The sequence below is a fragment of the Aedes aegypti genome, chromosome 2 (assembly GCF_002204515.2).
Source record: "Aedes aegypti strain LVP_AGWG chromosome 2, AaegL5.0 Primary Assembly, whole genome shotgun sequence".
Lineage (NCBI taxonomy): Eukaryota > Metazoa > Arthropoda > Insecta > Diptera > Culicidae > Aedes > Aedes aegypti.
Window position 1 is genome coordinate 273636327 of NC_035108.1, and position 16328 is coordinate 273652654.

The window sequence follows — 16328 nt, forward strand, 5'->3', positions numbered from 1 at the left end:
ATCAGTTGTGTATAGTAAGGCGAAGAGAGCAACGAAGAAATCAATCTCTACAAGAATACCCATATGAAAAATCAATGGCAAAAAACTCTTAGATGATAACTATAAAATTGCTCATTGAAGACTATGCTGAGTCTTCTTAGTATAAAGGCGGTAAAATCATAACAAAAATCTGACCACCAACCACTTCCATTTCATTTCATTATTTAAATCTTAAACCATAATTCCTTGATCTTACTCAATGCAATACATTCTCCTCCTCAAGTTCCATTAATAAAATTATGACCATTCGAATTTCTATTCCAAAACTTAATTCAAATGGGCCATGAGTTGAAAACGGTGGTCGAAACGAGTTACAACGCAGCAACAAAATTTCGCGCAATAATGCATAAAACATGGGCCAATATTATGAAATGCAATACTTTTTGCCTTTTGGCTTCTTCCAAAAAAGAAAATTCCGAAAAGAAGTAAGTACGCAACCCCGTCCAAACGATAATCCTCTTCTTGATGCATTTAAAATATTAATAGCTCATCCCACCCCATCGGCGGACGGTGCACGCGAATTCTCTCTCCAGAAGCACTTGTTCCATCCTTCCGGAACGGTTTAAACTTACCCAATGCCAAAAGTGGCAGTCCAAGGCAGCGGCAAAGTGCACACTGAAAATATATATATTGTTTTATTTTACGAAATCGTTCGTAAGAACTACGAAATTATTCGTTGTTTTCTGCAACGAAACAGTTTCGTAAAATGTAGGCAACCAGCTTCGTAATATAATTCAAGCTCGAAATCAAAACAAACAATGATTGTTATAATGTACGAAAAATTTCGTAATCGAAATTCGTTTGTTTCGTATTCAGAACGAACATTTATATGCGCTTCTTCTCACCTCCATCGGCTACGGTCGTGTCATGTTGTATTTTACGAAATGAGTCTACGAAACCTTTCGTTGCAGAAAACAACGAATGATTTCGTAGATTAAACGATCAATTTCGTAATACTAAACAATTCGTAATACGAACAACACGATAACGCACATCTACGAATTGTATATCGTACATCTTACGATTATTTCGTAAAGTCACTGAATCGTGAAATTCTGTCAAGTACAAATTATTCGTACAATGAATGAAAATAGCGTTATATGTACGAAATCTTGTTTTACGAAATGGATGTTGTATAAAATACGAAGAGATGATTTCAGTGCACGTGTTATTCCTGGCCCAGAAATTTCCTTTGGTGGCAGCGGCGTTGGAAGGCGAGCTCAATTCCCTAGGCGGTTCCATTTACGGTGGTGTCAAGTTACAAATTGCGATTGCTTTATTTCGGAACGATGGGCCGTATGGGTGAGGGAAAAATTAGCTTCAATCGACAGGGAGTGTGTGCCCTAGAAATGAAACGTGCCGCAAATCAAATTGTACGTTTGTCGGAAATCTAGAGTAAAATTTAATTTAAGCCCAAAAAATCACCTGCTCCTGTTTTGTTTCGCATTGTCCGGAATCGAATGACTTTCTACATGTTCACAGTTGACCAGCAGAGATTAAATCATTTTTTATCCCAACCCAAGCATATAGCATCAGCATTAGCATTGACCCGTATAGGCCTAAGTAAAAAAAAACACTAAATCGTCACCGCTCAGCGAATACTTAACGGATTTCAATTATGTTTGTCGGTATACTAGTAGGGTCGCTGTACCAATAGCCGCATAGCTAAGAACAAATATTCGTATAAAATCGAAAAATAACCTAGCGTTAGCGTCATTATTTTTACATCATCTGAAAGCTTTTTATCTTGGTTTTGTGGGAAAAATATGAAAACTCATGTTTGTATTTATTATCGCCTGTGCCACTATAGGAATACATGTGCCAATAGTAGCACTATTTCTAATTTATGTTCTTTTAGTAGCACTAGCATCACGGCGTTGGCATAATACTAATCAAAACCGTATGTTTACAAAACTTTTATATTTTTCCTACAAAGTGTGGATCAAAAGCTTTCGTTTGATGTAAAAAAAGTTCTTAATGCATCAATTATTTCGTATAATAAAAAAATAGTTTCTCTCGGTAGTGCTACTATAGGAACAATAGGTTTACTATAAGCGCAAGAGAGCTAAAATTTTAAGCAAAACTAATTATTTCGATCATTTTTTGAACAAAATCAAGCTGTGTATCAATGGTACTTAGATAAATAGCTCCTGACCTTCATGCCAAAAAATATTTTGGAAAGTTTTATAGCAAAACGGCCGTAAAAAGCCACTAGTGCGACTATAGGCGACTGTCCACTAAGGGAACACCGATCCTACATATGTCTAGTTCCTAAAAGTAATCAAAGGATCTCTGGAATGTTCCTGTTTTTTATAGTAAGATACAAACAAGCTTCAAAAGCTGGCCTGTTGTGTATTGGCACGGCGTGGGACTCACGTTAGGCGTGCTTAACCACTACACAACTTTCCCTACTGCTGCTGTGCATCGATCCCCCCCGGGAGTACGGCAACTTCATCGGGGCAGGGCTGTGCTCATGCACATTGTCAATCTCAGTCTCGAGCTGTTCTGTCAGTTCGCTGTTGGAGCTTTATGTCGTCAAAAACGCTGCCCACTACGACATTTGTACGGTGTCTCTGCGACTACTTGTTTTGCCCAATTGGCGTTTAAGATCTCGCCGGGGATTTGGACAGCTTTCTCGCCTTCGTTGCTCTAAAACGACTCGTTCTCCACTGCTGCTGTACGAGCTCTCCAGGTTGACCAGTTGGATGCCGTGGTCGGTTCAGCGATTCCGGTTCACTGATGCCCCGACGACCCAAAACTGGTTTGTGACGATCGATGCTACTCTGCCTAGTCCCCGATGGTGGAGCTAGCCTACTCCGGCTACGCATTTCTTCATGCTCGATACTGGCCGAGGTCGGTCCTGTGATTCCGATGGTGGGAAGCTTCCGGTTCACAGGCGCCCCGACGATCATTTGCCGGTGCAACAACGCGATCTACTCAACTAATCGCCGGTGATGGACTTAGCCTACTCCGAAGCTGGCCAGGCAGATGCCGTCCTGCGATTCCGGTGTTGGGAAACTTCCGGTTCACAGGTGCCCCGACAACCATTTGCCGGAGCTGTTTCACGAATTACACAGCTAGACCCCGGCGGTGGACTCAGCCTACTCCGACTCGACGTTGGTCGGTAAAGTGCCAAGGTCGGTTCTGCAATTCCGGTTGGAGGATGACTTCCGGTTTGCAGGCGCCCCGACGACTTATTACCGATACTACGCTACGCCCGCTAGTTTCCGACGGAGCATCTAGCCTATTCCGATCGCGGCCCAGAGCTCTCTGGTCTTCACGCCATCTCCTCTGCAGCACCGACATAATCTGCGAAATCCCCCTGTTCACCGCATTCCAAGTGCTTTCATGCTGGCACCTGTTCTGCACCTTGTTGTCCGGATTTAGGACGCCTGGGATTTCTGGCATCATCTCGCTTCGTATATCCCTGAAACGAGGGCAGTCAAATATGACATGCTCCGGTGTCTCTTCGATATTTGGACAGGCCGGACAGCATCTCCACCTCCTCCGCAGTGTCGCCAGTTATCGCAAGAACGACGTCATCTAAGAACCCGACGATCTCGACTCCATTCGGAAGTGCAAGGTTAGCACTCCATGTTCCACAATGTTGGACCAAGTATGGATCCCTGTGGAACTCCCGCCGTGACTTCAATTGACATCCGTCCCTGGTTTGTGTCGTAGACAAGTACTGCCCATAACTGCATATTTGTAACATTCGACAAAAGTAGGCATTGAGTAAATGGAATACTAAGTGTGCATTTTATGGCAGTATGGGAAAAAACTAAAATTTATAAAAATTATCAGGAACTCAAAAATGCTTATTTGAGGTTGATATTTTGTACAACTCATATCGCATACTAGGTGAATTGTCAGAAAATAATTCTGATAGAAATTCCATAGCTATCACATTACGAGGCTCATTTATAATCTCAATGTGACTGTTATGCGGTTACAAATACCAATGTGACAAAACAACTTGGTATTTTTTTCGAATTTTCTAGAACAATCCCACAGATTTCAGTTAGCTGATCGAAAGTGTTTATCATTTGATAACTCTCCATGGTATTAACTCCATTTTGTTAGAAATGTCGAATGTGACTGATTTGCAGTTATGGGCAGAGTACCCGGTTCTGAAAGTAACTTTGCAGAACTTTACACAGATATCCGGAAACCCGCATTCTAGGGCTAGGGCTGCTGCGATAGCCTCCCAACTAGGCTTACCAGAAGAATATTTCAGAAAGGAGGACATGTTGCTTTACTGGCTTTGAAAAAGGAGGACATTTCAAAATGTTGTCACACCAGTAGGTGAACTCCGGTATGTGTTTTCTTCGAAGAAAAGAAAATTCTTGCTGGTTTTTTTTTTCCTTGTCTGTAGAGCCTTTTACCCACTGCGTCCAATAATTAGGAATTCTTGCTGGTTGATTGTGGAAGAAAATTTATTCTCTTCGAAGAAAATGTGCGCCGGAATTCACATGCAGAACAAAAATTTATATCGTTGCTCCTCGAAGAAAAATTCCATAGGGATCATCTAAAACGGATTTTTATCTTTTCCAGTTCTTTGTTGAATAAATAAGTAAATGAGTGTCTCATTTTTTCATATTATTTTTTCCTAAGATACAAGAGAGGGCGTTAGCTTGGTTGATAACTTTACCCCAACATTAGACAATTAAAATACATTCATTGCAAGTAAAAAACAAATTTATTGAAACTCCTGTTGTTGACTGAATACGTACAGCAAGATTAACAAATAAGAGTTTAAGAAGGATTTCAAAGACTAATGTAATGTTATCTTCAAAGGAAACCAAAAATACTTTTCATACTCGACTCTGGGTTGGATGATAAAAAGTTGAAAGACAAAACGTCGATACCAAAACGTCGATACCAAAACGCCGAAAGGACAAAACGTCGAAGGGACAAAACGTCGAAAAGACAAAACATTGAAAGGAGAAAATTGGGAGAAAACGAGAAGAATGATTTCCTTCCGGAAGAATAAAAAAATCACTATGTGCCAAACATTTCCTAATCGACCACAATGTGAAAAAAAGTTATCTGAAAAACATTTCCAAATAAAAAATGAATGCTTTCGAAATTTTGTCCTTTCGACGTTTCGCCTTTCAATATTTTGGCCCTAAACCATCTCTTTGGGCTCCGTCTTTCTGTAGCAAAACTGTAGTACAAAAAACCGTAGAAAATTTGTTATTATACTTTGTAAAAAAAAAAACATTATTCAAAGAATTTGGTAATGATTTACATTGATTGATTGTTGATTGGTGCAAATGCTATAGCTTTAAATCTACCTCTTCCGAATCTATGTCTTGGCATTTAAGTTTTTCTTGACTTGGCTCAACCCTCGATCAAAATTGAATTCCTTCCAATAAGCTCGATAATAAGTAATCAGAAAATTAATGGGTATGAAATTGAATATATGATTAATTTGAAAAGGAGGACATTTTCAACCCAAAGGAACCTCTTCTAAGTCCTCTGGAGCCTCAGATGGTGGGTTTTGACGCAACTCTCCCAGATTGGTATGCTACATTCAATGACTAGAAGAATGACCTGTTTGTAAACAGCAAGCTTGTTTTTCAAAGACAGAGTTGACTTCCGATTGATCAGTGGATATAGTGCTTTGAGCAAGATGTTACTTTTGGTGAACGTTTTGTCAATCTGCTGTCCGAAGAGAAGCTTGCTGTCTAACGTTAAGCGGACTACATCAGACCATTCCTCAGCCGAAACAAGTCTGGGGGATTTGGAATAGGGGAAGAGGATGACCTGGGTCTTCGCCGCGTTGATACAGATCTTCCAGCTGTTCAAATACATTCAGGCCTCTCTGGAGTCGAGATGTGAATCTGCCGCTGTAGACGACTGAGGTGTCGTCAGCGAACAGCGATAGAGAGCCGCCTTCAGGGAGCTGAGGCATGTCTGAGGTGAACAGGATGTATAGTAGGGGACCTAAAATACTACCCTGTGGAACACATGCGAGGATGTTGAGTGGGTCTGAGTTGACTCCATTGAGGGAAACACTGAACGTCCTGTCAAACAGATAGTTTTTGATTGTTTTCACCAAATAAGTGGGATGATTGTATCGGTACAGCTTGTACATCAGGCCGTTATGCCAGACGTTGTCGAATGCTTTTTCGACATCGAGCAACGCCATGGCTAAGGATTTGGCGAGGGACTTGTTCCGCCTGAAGATGTTGGTTACTCGAATCAGTTGGTGCACGGTTGAACGATCGCGTCGATAGCCAAACTACTCCTCGAGTAAGATGTTGTTTTGATCAGCTGCCGAAAGCAGCCGTCTGTTGATTGCTTTATCAAACCTGAGAGAAGGCTGATTGAAAATCAGTGGCAGATGTTGGTAGAACTGGAGACTCAATTGCTTGAGCTCCAAGTTCAGGAAGTTGTCGAAACCTGGGGCCTTCATGTGTTTGGACGTTTTGAGATAGGCCAGCAATTCGTCAGCAGTGATCTCCAACTCCTCCGAGAAGTCGTTGGGAGATCGGTGTAGGTTAGCTGCGTGCTCGGAGACAGCAGCTTCATGTGGGCTAGGAATGTCTAGCCCTAGACTGTGGGAGCTGACGAAATGCCGACCTATCTCAGCAGCCTTCACCGCAGGGTTTATCTAAGGCTGCTTGGGCACGTCAGGAGTTAATCATCAATATTAACCTCCTTTTCCCGAGCAGCCTAGATAGCCGCGTAGTGTCGGTAGCGGTTGTTTCAACTGGCTAAGAATTAACACTACGGACTGCCTGTTCCGGTGGTAAAAGTCCACCTCACAGGTGACCCCTAATTTATGGTGTGATGCGTACCGTGCCTAGAAATGAATGGTTAGGGGGTCTAAATAAAACCTAACCGCTAACGGAGCCTGTGGGGTACCAGGGCGCCCTCCACAGTATTGAGTCCTTCCTGTGCTACCCGGAGCAATGGTGCAGGTGACCTTGTGTTTCTCCGAGATAATCGGCTGCCCTTCTTCAGTCTCTATCCTGAGGCTTAATAAGGGTAGGATTATGAATATGTTGACATTTAATTTAAATTATCACCTATATGGATTCGCATTATGCGTTTTACACAGTGTATTCTGTGCTCTTTCGCCTTTGGCGACTTTAAATAGATACCGATCTGGTTTTTTTCGTTGCTGGTCTTTTTCGTGTTGAGATTGCAAAAAGCTTAATCCTGCCTAGTTTGGGTAGTGGCTACGGTTAGGTTAGCTCAGATCAATCTTCAGCATAAAAGAACAGCAACGATCAATCTTTGCAGACTCATGCAAAATGGTGCAGCCCAAGTGGCGCTAGTTCAAGAACCCTACTTTCGTAGAGGGAACTTCTATCTAGGTAACCTTGTGGACCCAGTTTTTGCTACTTTTAGCAAACTTGAAATGGCAAACTCGCGCTCCATGCCCCGCGCATGCGTGCTCGTTAATAAAGCAATCGTTGCTACACTCATTTCTGAGTTAACTACCAGAGATGTATGTGCTGTCACAATCGATGTTTCTGTTGGTGACCTCAACAGGAAATACGTCTATTGTTCGGTATATTTACCACATGATGAACCATCCCCAACGGATGACTTCAAACGAGTTGTCGTACACTGCGTAACAAAAGGCCTTCCGCTGATTGTGGGCAGTGATGCCAATGCTCATCACATCATCTGGGGCAGCTCGGATATCAATTTGAGAGGCTCCAGTCTGATGGAATACTTAAGTAGTACAGACCTTGGATTACTTAACATAGGCAATCGCCCAACCTTCATGGTTTCTAATAGAGAAGAAGTGTTAGACATAACGCTCTGCTCGAATAGAATCAGTCACGAGTTGACGAATTGGCATGTATCAGATGAGGAATCATTATCTGATCATCGCTACATCTTCTTTGAACATTCAAATGTAACTGCGCAGACTTTGCGTTTTAGGAATCCCCGGTCAACAAACTGGGAACTCTATATTGAATTAGTTGCGACCAAATTTCATGGTTATTCTCCGTCCATTGAAAATCCAAGTGATCTGGATGATGCCGTTGATACTACAACATCCTACATTATGGAAGCTTTTGAAGAAGCATGTCCTCTGCGGTCTGTAAAGACTACAAGAGGGACCCCATGGTGGAATTCCGATCTGACTAGACTCAGGAAACAATGTAGAAAGAGTTGGAACAGACGCCGTTCAGCTGGATCAGAGTCGTTCAAGTCGGCTCGCAAGGCTTACAAGAAGGCTCTTCGTTCTGCTGAACGATCCGGCTGGAAAAACCTTTATACAAATGTTTCCAGTTTGAGTGAAGTCAGTCGGTTGAACAAAATTCTTGCAAAATCTAAGGATTTCCAAGTGAACGAAATTCGCTTACCTAATGGCTACTTTGCTTCTTCCGATGAAGAAGTTTTAGAATGTTTATTCAATACACACTTCCCCGGATGTGTGGACATAGCATCTACGGATGAACCAAATGTCTTTTCATGTAGTTACGAGTTTCTGGCCTTGGCTCGCAGTATCGTAACTACTGAATCGATTCAATGGGTACTTAATAGTTTTGCTCCTTTCAAATCTCCAGGAGCGGATGGGATTTATCCTGTTCTGCTCCAAAAGGGATTTGAGTCTATCAAACATGTTTTGAAAAAGCTACTTGTAAGCAGTTTTGCTACTGGGTACATTCCCAAATCCTGGCGTGATATTACTGTAAAGTTTATCCCAAAAGGAGGACGTGCGTCGTATGAGGAAGCGAAGAGTTTTAGACCAATCAGTCTGACCTCTTTTCTTCTGAAATGTCTGGAACGCATTATCGATCATCACATCCGTGATGTTTATTTGGCAAACATGCCTCTTCATGTGAATCAACATGCTTACCAATCTGGAAAGTCCACTGTGACTCTTTTACACAAAGTTGTATACGATATCGAGAAAGCATTCGCTCAGAAGCAATCGTGCTTGGGTGTTTTCTTGGATATTGAGGGTGCCTTTGATAACGTGTCTTTCGATGCCATATTGGAAGCCGCACGAAACCATGGGCTACCTACAATGATTACCAATTGGATTCATCAAATGCTCAAAAACCGACATCTTTTCTCGACATTGCGTCAAGCAGCGATTCGAAAATTGAGTGTTTGCGGATGCCCCCAAGGGGGAGTCTTGTCACCACTTATGTGGAATCTCGTAGCAGATACGCTATTGAGGCAACTCAATAATTGCGGTTTTCCAACTTATGGATTTGCCGACGACTATCTAGCTCTGATAGTTGGTATGTGCATAAGCATCCTATTCGACCTGATGCAAAGTGCTCTTCAGGTAGTCGAGAGTTGGTGTCGCCAATATGGCCTTTCGGTTAACCCGAATAAAACATCTATTGTTCTTTTTACGGAAAGACGAAACCGCGATGGAATTCGACCTTTGCGTCTTTTTGGCACTGAGATTAATGTGACTGATCAAGTAAAGTATGTCGGAGTCATTCTAGATTCCAAACTTTCATGGACACCTCACATTGATTTCAGAGTCAAAAAAGCTTGTATGGCCTTCGGTCAATGCCGGCGTACCTTTGGTAAAACTTGGGGCCTCAAACCCAATTATATCAAATGGATTTACACAACAGTTGTTCGACCAATATTGGCATACGGATGTCTTGTGTGGTGGCAAAAGGGCGAAGTGAGAACAATCCAATCAAAATTGGGCCATCTCCAAAGGATGTGCTTGATGGCGATGTCTGGTGCGTTCTCTACAACTCCCACAGCAGCGCTAGAGGCCCTTTTCGACGTTGCGCCACTACACATATATCTTAAACAAGAAGCACTTTCTTGCTCTTACCGTTTATGGGTACTGGATCTACTGGAGAAAAATCCAGTGAATCGTAGATCTACACACACTTCGTTGTTTCCACTTTTGGTGAATTGGGACAAAATTGTCCTTGCTCCAAGTGATCTCACAATTGGTTGTCACTTTCCTTACAGGACATTTACCACACAATTCCCTTCACGGGAAGAGTGGACGTCTGGCTATTTGGAAAGAAGTATATCAAACAATATAGTATGTTACACTGATGGCTCCCTTCTTGAAGGTAGAGCTGGTGCAGAAGTATATTCTCGTGAGCTAAGGCTGAATCAGTTTTACTCACTTGGTAGAAACTGCACCGTTTTTCAGGCGGAAATATTTGCTCTTATGTGTGGAGTGCAATCAGCACTTCAACAGCGCGTAATGGGTAAAGTCATATACTTCTGTTCAGATAGTCAGGCTGCTATAAAAGCTCTCGCTTCGGCCAACTCAAGGTCGAAGCTTGTTATCGCATGTCGAACTCAAATTGAGGAACTGAATTCAGTCAACTCTGTAAACCTTGGCCATTCTTCCATCGCTGGAAATGAATTGGCTGATGAGCTAGCTCGCGATGGAGCATCGCATGACTTCTTTGGCCCTGAGCCGGCTATTCCAATTTCGAAGTGCTGGGTGAAGCTTCAGATAAACTCTTGGGCGGCAACTCAGCACAAGCAATATTGGAATAGTTTGGAGTCGTGTCGTCAAACAAAATTGTACATTACTGAGCCATCTCCAAAGGTGGCGAAGTATTTAACAAATCTGTCAAAGCAGAATTGCAGTCTCTTGGTCAGAGCGTTAACAGGCCACTGCCGACTTAACTATCACATGGCAAATATTCAGCGTGCTGACTCATTTGTGTGTGATAGTTGTGACTCCGATTATGGAACCTTGTATCACCTGATATGTAACTGTCCAGTTTTTTTTTTTCGCAAATGCGATTCCAATTACTTGGTAAACACTTATTAAGTGAAACTGAATACAGAAGCCTGAATCTTCAGGACATCCTGTTATTCTTAACCCGCTGTGGTAATGAGCTATAGGCTCTCTTTACGCTCATGCGTTTTGCAGTGCCCTTTTTAGGGCGCTGTTCGAACCCATGTGGTATGGAGCTACATGCTCTCATTTCGCTTATGCGATCTTCCCTCTTCAAGGGACCCCACTCCTATTTCCTCCCATCTTTCCCTTCCCTTTCCTCTCCCATCGGGTAGATGATGAAATAGGCTCAAATATGGCGATGGCACAAATCTCCCAACTGGTGGGGAACGTGCCTTTGGAGCCGGCCTTCTGATACCTGATACTCGAATCAGTTGGTGCACGGTTGAACGATCGCGTCGATAGCCAAACTACTCCTCGAGTAAGATGTTGTTTTGATCAGCTGCCGAAAGCAGCCGTCTGTTGATTGCTTTATCAAACCTGAGAGAAGGCTGATTGAAAATCAGTGGCAGATGTTGGTAGAACTGGAGACTCAATTGCTTGAGCTCCAAGTTCAGGAAGTTGTCGAAACCTGGGGCCTTCATGTGTTTGGACGTTTTGAGATAGGCCAGCAATTCGTCAGCAGTGATCTCCAACTCCTCCGAGAAGTCGTTGGGAGATCGGTGTAAGTTAGCTGCGTGCTCGGAGACAGCAGCTTCATGTGGGCTAGGAATGTCTAGCCCTAGACTGTGGGAGCTGACGAAATGCCGACCTATCTCAGCAGCCTTCACCGCAGGGTTTATCAAGCGATCCTTAGAGTCGGTGTTATCTAATGGGATCAACGGTGGAATGGGTCTGGGTTTGGTTTTTAAAATTTTGGTCATCTTCCAGAATGGCCTAGCACAATCTGGGAAAGAGCGGATCTTTTAGGAAAAAGCTTCGTTCCTGAGATCCACCATTCTGGCCTTGATTATTTTGGATAAAGGGCGAACAAGAAATTATTGCGACACATGCAGCAGGGCATAACTTTTCTACCATTGGGTAAAAATCAACCAAATTTTGCACACTTTTCCATCGATGTGATGCTGTCGAATTTGAAGTCGTGTTTTTCGATTCAACGAAAATGGAGGTGAACCAACGCGAGTAGAGAGAAAAAATTCTTTCCAAACACCTGGAATTTCCTGACCTGACGCACCGGCAGTTGAGAAGAATGTTGATCATTCACCATTCAACCGTCTCCAAAGTGTTGAAGCGGTTCCAGGAGCGGTTGACGTTGGACCACGGCAAAGGAGCTGGACGAAAACCGGGACCAGAGAACAAAATGACGGAGGGAAAGGTGAAGCGGATGGTTAAAGCAAATCCCAACGTCTCAAGCCGTGATTTGGCTAAAAAGATCGGCATGTTGCAGAGCAGAATGCAAAGAAGAGAGCTGGACTACATACATACAAGGTACAGAACTTCCCAAACCGCGATGAGTTGCAACAATCGACGGCTAAAACTCGTGCACGGAAGCTCTACGAGAAGATGCTGACAAAATATGGCTGCTGTGTGATGGCCGACGAAGCGTATATAAAAGCCGATTTTAAACAAATTCCGGGGTTGGAGTTTTTCACCGGCAAGAGCAAGTTATATGTAGACGACAAGTTTAAGAAGAAGAAAATGTCGAAATTCGCCTCCAAATATCTTATTTGGCAGGCCATCTGCTCTGGGCACAGTAAATGGCGAGATCTACAAATCTGAGTGCCTCGAGAAGCGCCTTTTTCCGTTCTTGCAGCAGCACGACGAATCTCCGCTATTTTGGCCAGATTTGGCATCATACCACTATTCTCAATGTGTCCTGGAGTGGTATGAGGCCAATTCTGTCCATTTTGTTCCAAAAGACACGAATCTGCCAAACTGTCCGGATGACACGGTAAAGACTTTGGTGGAGGGCTTCAAGCGAAAATGCCTTCAATTTTACACTCAAGGCTCCAACGATTAACTTTTCTTTTGATTTTTGAAGTTAATATATGTAAAAAACTACCCTAAAATTTTGGTTCCATTCTAAACATTATAAGAAAATTGGCATGACGTTTTAGGTGTCGCAATAATTTCGTGTTCGCCCTTTATGCGATTGACTTCGCTTTTTAACGCAGGCAGACCCGAGTACTAGTCTGTACATTGGTGTACGTTGGTACTGCCTGCGTTTGGTGTTTCGTAAACGAATGAGATCTTTGGAAACATGATCGATAGAAAGGATGTTGCTCACCTGACCAGATACTGGTACATGCTGCTCTCGGGCCACAGAGATGGCCTTTTCGACGCTCTGCTGCGGCCGGTCGATGTCTTCAGAGGACGCCAGAGGAACCTCGTACCGGATGTTGGCGTCGACACACCGCTGGAATTGACCCAAGTCGACACGGTGGTAGTTGCACCGGGTAACCCGATGCCGGTTGACCAGGGAACCAACTTCTGCTACCACCGGGTAGTAATCCGAGCTGAGGTCCTGGTGAACGACCAGTTGGGAGATTTTACCGCTCATGTTCATCAGGAAGACATCGATGTTTGAGAGGGCTCCAGACCGGCTCAGGCGGGTGGATGGATCCGTGCTCAGGATGGTGTAGTGGCCTGTTGTAGGATGAGGCCATTCCTGTTTCGCCGGAGGTTTCCCCATGTCTCGTGTCTTGCATTCAGGTCGCCAACCAGGATGAACTGCTCCTGCCGCCGTGTCAGCTTGGTGAGGTCTTGCTTTAGGGCCGCCGATGTTCCGTCGTTGATGGTAGCTTGCTTTGGGAAGCACGCCACAAGCTGGAAGCTCGGCAGCAGGGTGCAGTGCCGCACCGGTCTAGCCACACAAGCCAGAAGTCGGGGATGAGGACGTTAACTTCCGGCTTGCGGCTATATCGATGCCTTCCTGGTCCAGGAAGTCGGACAGTTCTCGGTGATGGCGGTGATGGTAATGGCGACAGATCTTGGTGATGGCTTCACGGGCCATATTTTGCGAGGAAGGCAAATACCACCGAGTTGGCGGCGTTGATTTTCTCCGACTTGGATCGGCAGGCTCGCAGCCGTTGGAACAAGTCCCTGGTGTACTCCAACATTTGCTCCGGTGTGTACAGGGAGCCGTCGTCGGAGGGAGAAGTGCCGGGGGCACTGGGTCCAGGAGACTGAACCTTTTTGCTTGGCGTTTTTCTTTAAAACTAGGATCATTTTACCTATCCTAGTCCTCCCATCTGTGTCCAATGGCGAAAACTACTCCGTATTTCGCATCGCCTGCAGAACCTCGGCGTATTTCAACTTCTTGGGCTGGTCCACTCATGTTTATAAAAGTACTGACAGAAACGTGGCTTCGTTGCAATGTAAACGATTCAGAACTGTCGTACGATTACAACGTGCTGAGGTACTTTATTGCTTATCGAAGACGTTGGAACTCTTCATTTACGACAAACTGTATTAGGCTTTCGAGCCCAACATGACTTCATGAAGACTCGCTCCACTACTATCAACTTAATGACGTTCACTAGCTTGCAGAACTGCAGTATGGAAAAACGCTTCCAGGTGAAAATTTACGCGTTCGATAGGTATCGCGCTACCTTATCCTTATAAAGCTCGACAGACAAGGTTTTCCCGATTGGTACTGATAATATAAAAATTCGACTTTGGCCGAAAACAGTATGCTATCGAATTGTCCGGAGAATTGTTTTAATCTTTTAAGTGCAATAGATGTTTTTAATTTCAATATTGATAGAAATTGTTTGAGAATATTGTAAAATAATATTAATTGTTAGATAAGAGATATTTAGTTTGTACATCGAAGCTGAAGACGGTTCCAATAAATAAATAGTATATTCCATAGAAAATGCTACAAAATGCAGTACATTTCGTACTACGATCAGCCCAAAAGACAAATGCGGTTAACTAGAAGTGTACCTAGTATAGCAAATTAACAAACATTTGTTGTAAATTCGAAGTTTTATAACCCAATTGTAGAATACATCGAAAACCACTAACTGCTCACCTTCGACAAAGTAATGACCTCTCAATGAAATCACTAACGCTGTTTGAAATAAGCAAATGTGTTCTGGTAGCCTCCAAAGACCCCGGGGTTCGCACAGAAGGAGGAGAAAAATCAAGAGCTTAAATAACGAGCCAAATTGAATTTTTCGACTTCCCATTCGTTTTCTTCCGGGGAAAGTTCTTTCGATTGCCACACCACATACCCATTCTCCACCACCGCATACCCATTGAACCACTAGAGCGAATCAAAACTCACAAAAGTTAAAAAAATTTCTCCAAATTTTCTCTATCATCCTAATGAAACAAAAAAAAATGTTTTGTGAAATTTTCAGCTTTTTGAGAAGTGATTTAAAGGGTGCCTATAGACGATGTAGGTTTATTTGGAAAATACAAGACAGATTGTTTCAAAATGGTCCAAAACCGTTAGTAGTGTAATGTTATGTGTAATAAATCGTTCTTGAACAAATTTTGTCGGGATTTTCGCAAAAGTTTGGAGAGCTATAATGCCTTGGGTAACTAAATAGTAGCAAACAAATTCATGAATCAGTCTTATCCCATCCGTCTGACTGAAGTGATCTATTAAGTAACTTGCTTTATTAGGGTTTGTAAAACAAGTTTTCATTATGCGATGATAGATTTGTAGTCACAGAACTAACGTGTGTGGAACATATTTGAAAATTTCTTGAATTTAATTTCCATGTAAACCTACATCGTTTCAGGGCCTCTATTAAATCATCACCGAGAATGCCGATAATTTCACAGAACACCATTTTAACCGTAAAATAGTAAGCATTAGAGTTATTATATTAGAGTTTGAATTTTCTTTTTTTAAATTTTGATCTGCCCTAACCCCCACTCCCCATTCAGCCAAAGACCGAATACCGGGTGCAGAGCTCCAACCGACCCACCCAATTTACCGGAGAGCTGCTTCAAATTGGCTGATTGAGTTCCAAATTTTATATACACATTTCTGCGCTTATTTTTTATTTCTTTTCTCCATCTCTGATTACCCGGTTGGCCCCATCCCACCACCCTTTCCTTTTTCCCATATTTCCGGATGCCATTGTGTATTGGGGGTTGTGGTGTGGGCCAGCTCTAGTAGGGAACACCATTTTGTTTGGACGCACATGCGCCTTGTAAGAAATATGGGTCGTTTCCTTCGTTTGGAATCTTGACTGAGACATGAAGGAAGCAGCATATTCCACCAGACGGAAACTTGCCCGGGGCGCACAGTCTTGGAAAGCGAGAACGATAACGGAGCCAGACGACGAGGGATGGAGAAAATGGTATAAGATAACAATTTCGCTAAGTATAAATGATTTTTGTTATTGTGGTGGTAAAGCTAAATGGATGATGAGAGGGATGATTTTCTCGGGGGGTGGTAATTTATTTAGCTTTGGCTGTGGGTTTTAGGGTAGATTCCGAGTTTTCTTTATGGTGCAGAATTGGATTGTGGATCGTAAATGGTATTTGTGGGAATTGAAAAAGTGCTTCTTTATGCGAGATGTGTATTCTTCTGACAGGAATACTTTTTTTGTCATTCTTTTGAATGTGAATGGTTTGCATTGTCGTTCAGTATCTTGAAATGAATCACTTA

At 43.0% G+C, this 16328-nt stretch overlaps 1 protein-coding gene across 1 annotated transcript in view; it reads left to right on the top strand.

The window, feature by feature from the left end:
• LOC5566721 (homeobox protein aristaless) overlaps window positions 1-16328 on the top strand; it is a 115614-nt gene that overhangs the window by 63748 nt on the left and 35538 nt on the right. The window lies entirely within an intron of this gene.